The sequence below is a fragment of the Cetorhinus maximus genome, unplaced genomic scaffold, assembly GCF_964194155.1.
Source record: "Cetorhinus maximus unplaced genomic scaffold, sCetMax3.hap1.1 HAP1_SCAFFOLD_305, whole genome shotgun sequence".
Classification (NCBI taxonomy): domain Eukaryota; kingdom Metazoa; phylum Chordata; class Chondrichthyes; order Lamniformes; family Cetorhinidae; genus Cetorhinus; species Cetorhinus maximus.
The window spans coordinates 34873-47663 of record NW_027596258.1 but is presented as its reverse complement, the minus strand read 5'-3'; the positions used below and the strand labels follow the sequence as shown (position 1 = coordinate 47663).

Below are 12791 nucleotides of genomic sequence, written 5' to 3'. Positions count from 1 at the left end.
AGCTGCCTTCTTGAACCGCTGCAGTCCATGTGGTGTAGGTACACCCATAGTGCTGTTAGGAAGGGACTTCCAGGATTTTGACCCAACGACAGTGAAGGAATGGCAATATATTTCCATATCAGGATGGTGAGTGACTTGGAGGAGAATTTCCAGGTGGTGGTGTTCCCATCTATCTGCTGCCCTTGTCCTTCTAGATGGTAGTGATCGTGGGTTTGGATGGTGCTGTCGAAGGAGCCTTGGTGAATTCCTGCAGTGCCTGTCATCAAGCTCCATCTCCTCTCATCCATTTTCCAGCACTTGGCCCGTAGCCCTGTAAGCTGTGGTGTTTCAACTGTTCATCTAAATACTTCATAAATGTTGTGAGGGTTCCTGCCTCTACCACTCCCTCAGGCACTGAGTCCCACATTTCACCTGGGCCTGGGGATTTATCCACTTTTAAGGCCGCCATTAGAGACTGAGTCTCAGTTAATCATTGTCTGAATCTGGGGAAGGGAGGGGCAGATTCTGTTAGCAAATGGATTGAAAAATAAGAAAGACCTAGTTCCAGCTCGTACTATTCGCACCTCATGATAACATAGTTATGGGATAATCTTGAGGATGGATAGAGTTGTATTAGAAGCATTTCAGGGAAGGTACATTCGGTTGATTTCTTGGATGAAAGCGCTGTCTTTCTTTTAAAATTCATTCACGGGATATCGGCTTTGCTGGCACTTTCCAGATAGCCCCCACCCTCTGGGTGAAAAGAAAATCCTCAAATCCCCTCTAAACCTTCTGCCCCTTAACTTAAATCTATGCCCCCTGAGTATTGACCCCTCCACTAAAGAGAAAAATGTCTACCTATCCATCCTATCTATGCCCCTCATTATTTTGTGCACCTCTATCAGGTCCCCCCTCAGCCTTCTCTGCTCTGAGGAAAACAACCCCAGCCTATCTAATCTCTCTTCATAGCTGAAACTCTCCAGCCCAGGCAACATCCTGAGTGAATGTCCTCTGCACCCTCTCCAGTGCAATCACATCCTTCCTGTAGTGTGGCAAACAGAACTGCACAGAGTACTCCAGATGTGGCCTAACTAATTCTTTATACTGCTCCATCATAACGTCCCTGCTCTTGCATTCAATGCCTCGACTAATATGTCGACAATGTCTGACACTAAGCTGGTATATTTAACCTTTATCCAGAATATTAAACTCCAGCTCAGTTACAGGGATAATTAACATCAGCAGAAACAAACCCCAACTCTCAGAAAGAGCATGGTTCAGTCCTGGATGTGATTAACAGCAGCAATAACAGCAGAATCCAACCCTGGGAGTCACTTGTGAATACACTGGTGGGTCTGCAGGGTGGATGAATGATTGAATCCCTTCCCACACACGGAGCAAGTGAACAGTCTCTCTCCAGTGTGAACTCGCTGGTGTTTCAGCTGGAGGGATGGGTGAATGAACCCCTTCCCACACGGAGCAGTTCAATGGTCTTTCTCCAGTGTGAACTCGCTGGTGTGTCAGCAGATCCATTTTGCTTTTATAGCTTTTCACACAGTCGGCATAATTAAAAGGTCTCTTTTCAGAGTGAACACGTTGATGTGATGTGAGCTGGGTTAGTTGAGTGAATCTCTTCCCACACTTGGAGCAGTTGAATGGTTTCTACCCAGTGTGAACTCGTTGATATGTCAGCAGAATTTTTCTGCTTTTAAAGCACTTTTCACAGTCAGAACATTTAAAAGGTCTGTTGTCAGAATGAACAAGTTGATATGAAGTGAGGGTACTTATCTGAGTGAATCCCTTCCCACAGTCAGTGCAGGTGAACGGCCTCTCCCCAGTGTGACTGCGCTGATGAGTTTCCAGCTCAGATGAGGATCTGAATCCCCCCCCACCACCACAGTCCCAGCATTTCCATGGTCTCGCCATGGTGTCAGTGTCCCCATGTCTCTCCATGTTGGACGATCAGTTGAATCCTTGTCCACACACAGAACACTTGCACAGTTTCTCCCCGTTGTGCATGGTGAGATGTTTTTTTTTCAGATGGTGTAACAGGTTAAAGCTCCTTCCACAGTCAGTTCACTGGAGCACTTTCACTTGGGTGTGTCTGTGTCTCGGTGCTTTTCCAGTCACACTGATGTTTGAAATCTTTTCCCACAGACAGAACAGACAAATATTTCTCCTTCCACAGTCAAAGATCAATGTTATTCAGGTCCCATGTCGGGAATTATAGACCAGTCAGCCTGACGTCGGTCTTAGGGAAAATTCTAGAGTCCATTATAAAAGATTTAATAGCTGAGCACTTGGAAAACAGTGGCAGAATGGGATAGAGTCCACATGGATTTACGAAAGGGAAATCATGCTTGACAAATCTACTGGAATTTTTCGAGGATGTAACTTGTAGTGTTGATGAGGGGGAGCCAGTGGATGTGGTTTATTTGTACTTTCAGATAGCTTTTGACAAAGTCCCACATAAGAGATTAGCGTGTAAAATTAGAGCACATAGGATTGGGGATGGTGTATTGAGATGGATAGAAAACTGATTGGCAGACAGGAAACAAGAGTAGGAATAAACACGTCTTTTTCCGAATGGCAGGCAGTGACTCGTGGGGTACCACAGGGTTCTGTGCTGGGGTCCCAGCTTTCACAATATATATTAATGATTTAGGTGAGGGAACTAAATGTAATATCTCCAAATTTGCTGATGACACAAAGCTGGGTGGGAGGATGAGCTGTGAGGAGGATGCAGAGATGCTTCAGTGTGATTTGGACAAGCTGGGTGAGTGGGCAGATGCATGGCAGATGCAGTATAATGTGGATAAATGTGAAGTTATCCACTTTGGCAGCAAAAACAGTAAGGCAGATTATTCTCTGGATGGCTATAAATTGAGTGAGGGGAATGTGCAACGAGACCTGGGTGTCCTTGTACACCAGTCGCTGAAGGTAAGCATGCAGGTGCTGAAGGCGGTAAAGGAGGTAAATGGTATGTTGGCCTTCAATAGTGAGAGGATTTGGTGTGGGTGTCTTGCTGCAGTTATACAGGGCCTTGGTGAGACCACACCTGGAATATTGTGTGCTGTTTTGGTCTCCTTGTCCGAGGAAGGATGTTGTTACTATAGAGGGAGTGCAGTGAAGGTTTACCAGACTGATTCCTGGGATGGCGGGACTGACATATGAGGAGAGATTGAGTCGTTTAGGATTATATTCACTGGAGTTCAGAAGAATGAGGAGGGATCTCATGGAAACTTATAAAATTCTATCAGGACTAGACAGGGTAGATGCAGGAAGAAGTTGGTGGGGGAGTCCAGAATCAGGGGTCACAGCCTGAGGATACAGGATACATTTAGGACTGAGATTAGGAGAAATGTCTTCACCCAGAGAATGGTGAGCCTGTGGAATTCGGTACCACAGAACGTAGCTGAGGCCAAAACAGTGTATGTTTTCAAGAAGGAGTTCGATATAGCTCTTGGGGCGAAAGGGATCAAAGGATATGGGGAGAAAGCGGGAGCAGGCTATTGAGTTGGATGATCAGCCATGATCATAATTAATGGAGAAGCAGACTCGAAGGGCCGAATGACCTACTCCTGCTCCTATTTCTATGTTTCTATATGTCTATGTTTCCTAGTGAATCGAGTGACACTGTCAGATCTTGATGTGATATTTGGTTTTAGTTTCCTATCTGCAAATCATCTCCCTCTTGTACCCGGTAAAAGGAGTTTACAAAAATCTTCATCGTAAGTACAGGATAGAAATTCAAAACAGACAATTCGAGTTTCTTTGGAACATTCTTTCCCCAAACATGTGGTCCAATCAAACAGAAAGAAGTTCCAATCAGCAACAAGGTCCCAATAAAAGCAAAGGGAACATTCCTAACTAAACCAGAATGTTGTTTCCAGTGTCTATGAGACACTCTGTACCCTGAGATGCCCACTGGATGTGGGATGTATCAAGCGTACCGGTGGACACCACATGTTCCCTCACCAGGGACACCTGGACATGGACAGGACCACGGAAGAGAGATCAGCAGCCAGTGTGACCACCCCCATGTGTGTCACCCATACTGTATCTACAAATTCCTGTTTTAAACACGCCAATGAACAGTTACAGGAAAAGATTTGCTGTCTTACCACAGCCCCTCTCCCCACCCCTCCTACACTGGGCAACCAGAGATTAGGATTGTGGGGCTGAAGTGTCACCAAAGGCTGCGAATCAGCCCCATAGGGGCTGCAGCCTCTCACTCTGAACATATACATGGCCCATGGACTCCTCTAGGCCGCAAACATCACCTGCAGCCTGGGAGTGGGTAAAGCTGCTTCAAACCCTGTCCCTCCGCCAAATGTTTGCCTATCCCGGGTACAAGGACCCTGTTGGGAAACGGGAGCGTGAAGCCCCGCCCACTCACTGTTGCAGCAACAAGGCCGCGCATGCGCCCTACTACCTACTGAAACAAGATGGCGGCCGTTATCCTGGGTCTGGGTCTCGGGGATAAAAATAAAAAAACTCAATAAAATTAGAGATGAAATGATAGAGAAACCTGAATGTAACAGAACATCCATTATCCACCGGAAAGATGGGGAGCGGGAATTGTCCATCTCAGTCTCGTCAATAGATACTTAATGAGGGGACATTATTCTCTGTGTCTTTCCCGGACCTGGAGATGGAAAAGGGGCAAATGAATGAACTTTAAACACCTCGTCCACTTGGCACAGAAACTGTCTGAAACTCAGAATAGAAACCACATGGAACAAAATACTGACAAATACTCAACTGTTGGCTACAAATAAATAAAAATATATATTGGGGGAGACGGTGCCACAGTGAGAATATTACTGGAATAATAATCCAGAAAACCAGCTTGATGCTCTGGGGACAGGGGTTCAAATCCCACCACAACAGCTGGCGGGATTAAAAATCAATTATTAAATCTGGAATTGTAAGCGAGTCTCAATAAGGGCGACGATTCAGCCATTGTCGATTGTCATAAAAACCCACCTGGTTCACTAATGCCCTTTTGGGAAGGAAATCTGCCGTCCTTACCTGGTCTTACATGTGACTCCAGATCCACATTGAAATGTGGCTACTGTTAAATACCCTCTGAAATGGTGTGGCAAGCACTTGCTTCAAGGGCAACAAATGCTGGCCCTGCCCACATTCCATGAAAGAAAGTTTTTAACACCACCGCCACTGAATGGCTACAATTTCGGAAGGAAGTGAAGACAGAGGGTCCAGAAAAGATGCAAGAAAACAGTTCCCCTTCCAAGGATAACAAACCAACTTCACCTCGCCTAATTGAAGTTCCGATCTCTCGTGAATCTTTCCTCCACACTCTCACATTCTTCCTAAAGCTCAGAATTGGACATAATACTGCAGTTGTGTCCAAAGCAGTGTTTTATTCAGGTTTATTCTAACTTGGTTGATTTTGTACTTTATTCCCATATTCATAAAGCTCAGGATTCCACATGCTTTATTCACTGCTTTCTCAGCCTGCCCCGCCATCTTCAATGATTTGTGCACATAAAGCCCCAGATTACGCTGCTCCTGCACCTTTTTACACTTGTATCCTTTATTTTATAATGCCTCTCCTTGTACTTCCTACCGAAATGAATCACTTCACACCTCTGTGAATGAAATTTTATCTGCCACCTGTCTGCCTATTCCACCATCGTGTCTATGTCCTCTTGAGGTTTATCACCGTCCTCCCTACTGTGAACACATCTTGAAACTTTGGTGTCGTTTGCAAATTTTGAAATGCAGCCCTGCACACACAAGTCTAAATCATTAATATATATCAAGAAGTCAGTGGTCTGACCACCGACCCCTGCTGATCCCACTGTATACTTTTCCTCAATTTGAAAAAGCAACCGTTCACCATGCATGTTGTTGCCTGTCATACAGCCAATGCTGCCTCTGCCCCATGAATTTTAACTCTGCTGACAAGCCTGTTACTTGGCACTGTATCAAATGCCGTTTAGCAGTTCATGTGCACATCAACCGTGTTACCCTCATCAACATTCTCTGTTGCCTGATCAAAAACTCAAGAAATTTAGTTCAACACGATTGTCCTGAACAAATTGTACAAGTGACCTAATTTTGACCTGAATTGCCGCTTCTAAATGCTTTCACACACAAGAGGTTAAACTGACTGGTCTGTCAATGCTGGGCTGACCCTTCCATTTAAGATTACTAAAGATTAATATTAGTGCCAGGAAGTGTGAGGAAAACGTGAGGAGTTGTGAAATTGGAACATTTAAAGACACTGATAACTGATAAATAGCTCAATAAATAATCAGTTTTCAAGACATAAAGTACAGATAAATTAATTTATAAATAACTGAATTGAATTATTAACAATGTCAGGTAGAGTGCTTGGAATGGAGAAACGAAAATTACTGCAATGCTTAAAACATGAAATGAAAAGTGTAAAAACTGGAAACACTCAGCAGGTCTGGAAGAATCTGCAGAGAGAGAAAGAGAATTAACGTTTCAGGTCTGTGAGCCATTGAAAGGGGGCGGTGGAAGAGGAACAGAAAGAAAGGTCTATGAAAGGCTGTAGGGCGGGAAAGATTAACTGACAAAAGGTTTCATGATGCAAGGTCAAAGGGAGTGGTAATGGGACAGTTAAAAACACAAAAGCTGCTTCTAGATTAGGTGTGAATGGCACGATAACAACAGTCTGATTGCAATGTGAAGAAAATGAGAGAAATAAGAAAGGAAAACTAGGACTCAAAGAAATAAGGAACAAATGAGGGCAGAGATTAGGATAGAAAATTGTTGAACTCAAATTTTGATCCCCGAAGTCTGTAAAGCATCTCCTTTTGATCTGGTAATGAACATTTCTATATATTCTCAGGTCAGATGAATGGTCACAGAGCTGTCACGTTAACTCTGTTTCTCTTGCCACAGATGAAGGCCTGACCTGCTGAGGAATTCCAGCATTTTCAGATTCATGTCGGGATTGTAGACTGTGAGAGTTTGTAAAGATAGAGATTGTCCCAAATTAATTTGCCACATCGATAACAGAAGTCTCGGTCTCATGAAACTCCAGTCTCATTGTTTTATATTTGGGTCTGAGGGAGAATGTTCGCTGTTTTATATTCGGGTCTGGGGGATAATGTTCACTGTTTTATATTCGGTCCTGGGATGATAATGTTCACTGTTTTAAATTCGGGTCTGGGGGATAATGTTCTCTGTTTTATATTCGGGACTGGGGGGATAATGTTCACTGTTTTATATTCAGGTCTGGGGGATAATGTTCTCTGTTTTATATTCGGGTCTGGGGAATAATGTTCACTGTATTGTATTCCGGTCTGGGGGATAATGTTTACTGTTTTATATTAGGGTCTGGGGGATAATGTTCACTGTTTTAGATGCTGGTCTGGTGCGGAATGAAATGAAGAGCCACTTTAATTGAGGACAGTAACTGCATTTTTCGCTCTGACTTTAAACAAAAGAATCTATCCTGTTGTGTGGGACAAAATTTTTCAGTTTTACTGGATTCAATTAAGGCGAGTTTGAAGCTAAATCCAGGAATTCTGTAAATTTAAACTAAAACCAGACATGCAGAAATCGGCTGATGGTTGATAGCGCCGGGATGGTGGTGGGGGGAGGTGTCCGGAGGAAGTCTGACACACACTGTACAGGGTGAGCAGGGGAAAGGGGAGGAATTACTTGATTAAACAGGGATCCAGGGACAATAGCAGAAGTTGGGAATCACTTTGAATGGAGCAGCGGGATAGGGACAATTCAAAGAATCATAGAATGGTTGCAGCAAAGAAGGAGGCCGTTCAGCCAGTCGTGTCTGTATTAGCCCCCTGAAGGGACAATTTACCTAATGCCACGTCCCTGCCTTTGCCCCATAGCCCTGCAATTAAACAAGATTGAACAAGTCTTAAACAAAACTTGTATGAAACAAGATGTTTACGCGTATCGGGGGTGGGGAGCAGCATAGTGTAACTGTGCAGGTCAGTGAGGATATCCAAGGTCCATCAGCCGTCTGCATGCAGTGTATAGTGGGCCTTGGGGGATGGAACCATTTGGGACAAAGCACAGGGTGGGAGGTCACCCCTCCCCCACTGTCCTGGTTACACGAAGGACTCACCTTGGACTGTCCCACACCTGGGCCGGGCGGGGTCAATGTGCAGGAAGCTGCAAGCTGGTAGGCTGAGCTGTGAACTGGGCGGAGTTGAGGTGTTTGAGTGACAGGTCAGAGCAGGCACAGGCACTGCTCCCCCTTTCCTCGTGGAAGTTTCACTGGAATCGTGTTGGTGAGTGTTTCTAAACTCTGTCTCACTATCCCGGGAATGGAGGTTGTTGTGAGTGTTGGATTATATTATTTCTCCTCATTCTTCCCGCTTCTCCCACTCCCAGTTCCAGGCTGCAGGTCCCGGTGATTCTGGATGCGGGACAGTTGTTAGTCCCGGCCCTGGTGTGGGTGCGCAAGCGCAGATGCGCGGCTTATTGTTCTGTAATAATGGCGGGTGACCGTCCTCCTGTATTTTGCTGCAGTTCTTCACCTCCTTGACTCTCCCGGCGCCATAGTTGCCACCTGCCGATTGCGGCAACCGACCTTCCAACAGGAAGTTAACAACTTTTAGATAGAGCGGTTTCTGGAGCGCATTGCATTGTGGGAATATTGCCCGCCATTAGTCGGCCGCCATCGCCGAGAGTTATCGTGCAGTCTGAAGGCAGGTCAGCGACCTGAGCCCCTACTTCTGTTCCTTAATCTGTTCATGCTGCCTGACCTGCTGGATATTTAAAATATTTTATGTCTTAACTTCAGTTCCAGTCTTGCAGAGCTTTGCTTTCATTTTATTGTTTCATGCAGCCGAGTCTGGAAACACAGACAGACCAATTAGGAGCCGGTTTGAATTAGGGTGGGTGTTGAATGGGGGTCTTTTTTGTTGCATCTGTTTTGAGCTGGAGTGGAATTGGAGGAGGAGCTGCTGGGATTACCCCCGAGGACTTTGCAACCCAGTCGGGCCCAGCAATTTCCAGTGTGAGGCTGTTAAAGGAGTTAGATCCTGGGGGAGAACAGAGTGACAAACGTCCATTCAATTTAAGAGTGTTGTTTTAGTAACAACTATTTCCACGGTGCCTTTTTTTCCGAGATTTTTTGTTAACTCGATTCTTGGTATTTGGTGTCACTAACAAGAGCAGCAGATATTGTCAATCCCCAGTTGTCTGTTGGTCAGGTGTTGGTGGGCCTTCTTCCTGAATCGCTGCAGTCTCTGTGGTGAAGGTGTTCCAACAATGCTGTTTGGTAAGGAGTTACAGGATTTTCACTCAGCGATGATAAATGTCCAAATCAACAACAACAAGTTGCATTTATGTAGCACACTGATTAGAATAGAACGTTCCAAAGTATTTCACAGGAATATTATACCGGAATATTTAACACTGAAGCACATGAGGAGATATTGGGGCACATGATCAACAGCTTGGTCAAAGAGGCAAGTTTTAAGGAGAGTCTTAAAGGATGAGAAAGAGAGGCCTAAATAGGGAATTCTAGAGCTTATAGCCTGAGCAGCTGAAGACACGGTCACCAATGGTGAGTCAATTAAAACCAGGGATGCTCAATCGGCCTGAATGAAATGAGTCCAGATATCTGGGAGGGATGTAGATTGGAGGATATGATAGAGATAGTAAGGGGCGTAGTCACTGAAGGATTTCAAAACAAGGATAAGAATTTGAACATTGAGGCGCAGCTTAACGAGGAGCCTATGTAGCTCAATGAGAACAGGGGCGTTGGATGAACGAGACAAAGTGCGAGTAAAGACACGGGAAGTGGAGTTTTAAATGACTCCATTGTTTCTGTGGCAGGCTACGAAGATTCCAGTTTAGAGGTAGCAAAGGAATGGATGCGTTTCAGCAGCAGCTGAGCTGAGGCAGGAATGAAATTTGGCAAAATGACTGATGTGGAAATGGACGGCCTTAGTGGTATGTAGTCAGAAGCTCAGTTTGGGGTGAAATATGACACCAAGATTGTGAACAGTCTGGTTCGGCCTCAGAGTTGTCAGAAAGGCGTTGAAGGTTGGGGAGTGGAGTTTGTAGCGAGGAATGAAAACAATGGCTTCAGTCTTCCCAAAATTTAAATGGAGGAAGTTTCTGTCCATCTAGTAATGGATGTCAGACAAATCAGGGTGGAGTGTGACTTGGAGGTGATGGTGTTCACATTCACCTGCTACCCTGGTCCTTATGGAGGTTGGAGGATAAGGGATTGGGAAATGCTGCCAAAGTTCTGGTAGAGTTGTGTAGGCCCAGACTGGCAGGCAGGTTCCCTTCCCTGAAGGACATTAGTGAACCAGTTGGGTTTTTAGGATAATCCAGCAAATTTCATGGTCACTTTTTCCTAATGCCAGTCCCACACGTTGAGCTCAATTTCACACCCAGCCTTTGTGTCTTTGTGAGTTCTCCCTCATTCACCTTTGTTTGTTTTGTACTATTTTCACAGGGTTTGCAGTCCAGAATCACATACCCGACATCACATCAGGATCTGACGGTGTTGTCCAATTTATCGTAACCCAAATACCATTGGATTTTGAATATGGTGATTAAGAGCCCTGTTCACAGTGGGGAGAAACCACACGCATGTTCTGTGCGTGGGCGAGGCTTCAGCCAGTCATCTGACCTATTGAAACACAGCCACAATGGAGAGAATCCATGGAAATGTGGGGACTGTGGGAAGGGATTCAATGACCCATCCCAGCTGGAAATCCATCAGTGTACAAGCACTGGAGAGAGGCCATTCATATGTTCAGTGTGTGGAAAGGGATTTTCTGATTCATCCAACCGACTGAAACACCAGCGAGTTCACACTAGGGAGAGGCCGTTCACCTGCTCCGAGTGTGGGAAGGGATTCACTCAGTCATTCCACCTGCTGAGACACCAGCAAGTTCACACTAGGGAGAGACTGTTTACCTGTTCTGTGTGTAAGAAGGGATTTGCTGATTCATCCTCCCTAATGAAACATAAGCGAGTTCACACTGGGGAAAGACCATTTACCTGCACTGTGTGTAAAAAGGGATTTGCTGATTCATCCAACCGACTGAAACACCAGCGAGTTCACACTGGGGAGAGACCATTTACTTGTTCTGATTGTGGGAAGGGATTCATTGATTCATGCACCCTGCTGAGACACCAACGAGTTCATACTGGGGAGAGACCATTTACCTGTTCTGATTGTGGGAAGGGATTCACTGATTCATGCACCCTGCTGAGACACCAGAGAGTTCATACTGGGGAAAGACCATTTACCTGTTCTGATTGTGGGAAGGGATTCACTGATTCATCCAGCCTGCTGAGACACCAGAGAGTTCACACTGGAGAGAGACCATTTACCTGCTCCACATGTGGAAAGGGATTTGCTGATCCATCCAACCTCCTGGAACACCAGCGAGTTCACACTGGGGAAAGACCATTCACCTGCTCCAAATGTGGGAAGGGATTCACTCGGTCATTCCATCTTTCATTTCATCAGCGAGTTCACACTGGGGAGAGACCGTTCACCTGCTCCAAGTGTGGGAAGGGATTCACTCGGTCATTCCATCTACTGAGACACCAGAGAGTTCACACTGGGGAGAGGCCATTTACCTGCTCAGAGTGTGGGAAGGGATTCATACAGTTATCCAATATGCTGAGACACCAGTGGGTTCACAAGTAACTGCTGTGGTTGGATTTCGTTCCCAATGATATTCTTGTCTGAAGCATATTCATAAGAGTGTGTTTCTGCTGAGGTTAATAAACTCCAGCCCAGTTACAGATTCTGTATAAAATTGGAATAAATCAGCTTTGCGATAAACAGTGTGTTGAGTCGTTTTGAAATCTCTAGCACAAGTTAGTTCCTTTTGAAGGGCTCTCCCTCTGCCCTGTCTCCTCCATCCTCAGCCCCAACAACAATTGTGAGGAGCTCATGGAGCTTCTTTGTCACTAAGATTGAGACAATCCGATCAGCTGCCTCTGCTGCTTCCCTCCCTTCCACTAACCCACCGGGACAAACTGTCTCTAAATTTCCCCCAATGTCTGAGCCGTGAACACATCTTTTTCCAGTTTCTCTCCCATCTCCTCTCATGCCCTCTGTGTGCACCACCTGCTCCATCGACCCTATTCCCACTAAACTACTGACCATCCAACTTCCCCATGTTTACCGTCATTGTCAATGGTTCTCTCTTTTCAGATACTGTTCTGCTCTCCTTTAAACCTTCCATCATTATAACATCCTTAAATAAAAACAAGCCCTTCACTCTTCTATCTTTGCATGCTGCTGCCCCATCTCCAGCCTCTCTTTCCTTTCAAAAATCCTTAAACATTTTGTAATCTCCCAAAACTGTGTCCATTTTTCTGAGAACTCTCTGTTTGAATCCCTCCAATCAGGTTTCTGCCCTGCCTCTGTTCAAAAACAGTTCTTATCAAAGCCACAAGTGAGATCCTATGTGGCTGCGACACAGGTATACTTTCTCTTCTGGTCCTTCCCGACGTGTCTCACCTTCTTGGAGAGGAGACAGCCAGACCTGTGAGGAACACCTCCAATCGGGCAGCGGGCTGAGTTTGAAAATAAACCCAAGGGCGACATCGCAGGAAAACTTGGTTGGTGAGACGTTGCTGTTAGGGAGTGTGTTTAAATAGCTAAAAACTAGAAAAAAAAAGCATAACATTTATAAAGAGGTAGCTGCCTGGATTTCAGTAAGGAACACCAACAATAGGGAAGTAACGTTAAATCAAGTCAAAGTGAAATAGAGTCATAAAGTAAACCAAAGTAAGGTAAAGTTAGGAGAAGTGTCGCAAAGTGAAGTTACTGTTAATTTATTCTTACTAATCCT

The 12791-nt window shown here is 45.1% G+C and overlaps 1 pseudogene; it reads right to left on the bottom strand.

Annotated features, from left to right (window-relative positions):
• Positions 1-1932, bottom strand: part of LOC144673145 (uncharacterized) — a 62465-nt pseudogene extending 60533 nt beyond the window's left edge.
• Positions 1933-12791: the final 10859 nt, after the last annotated feature.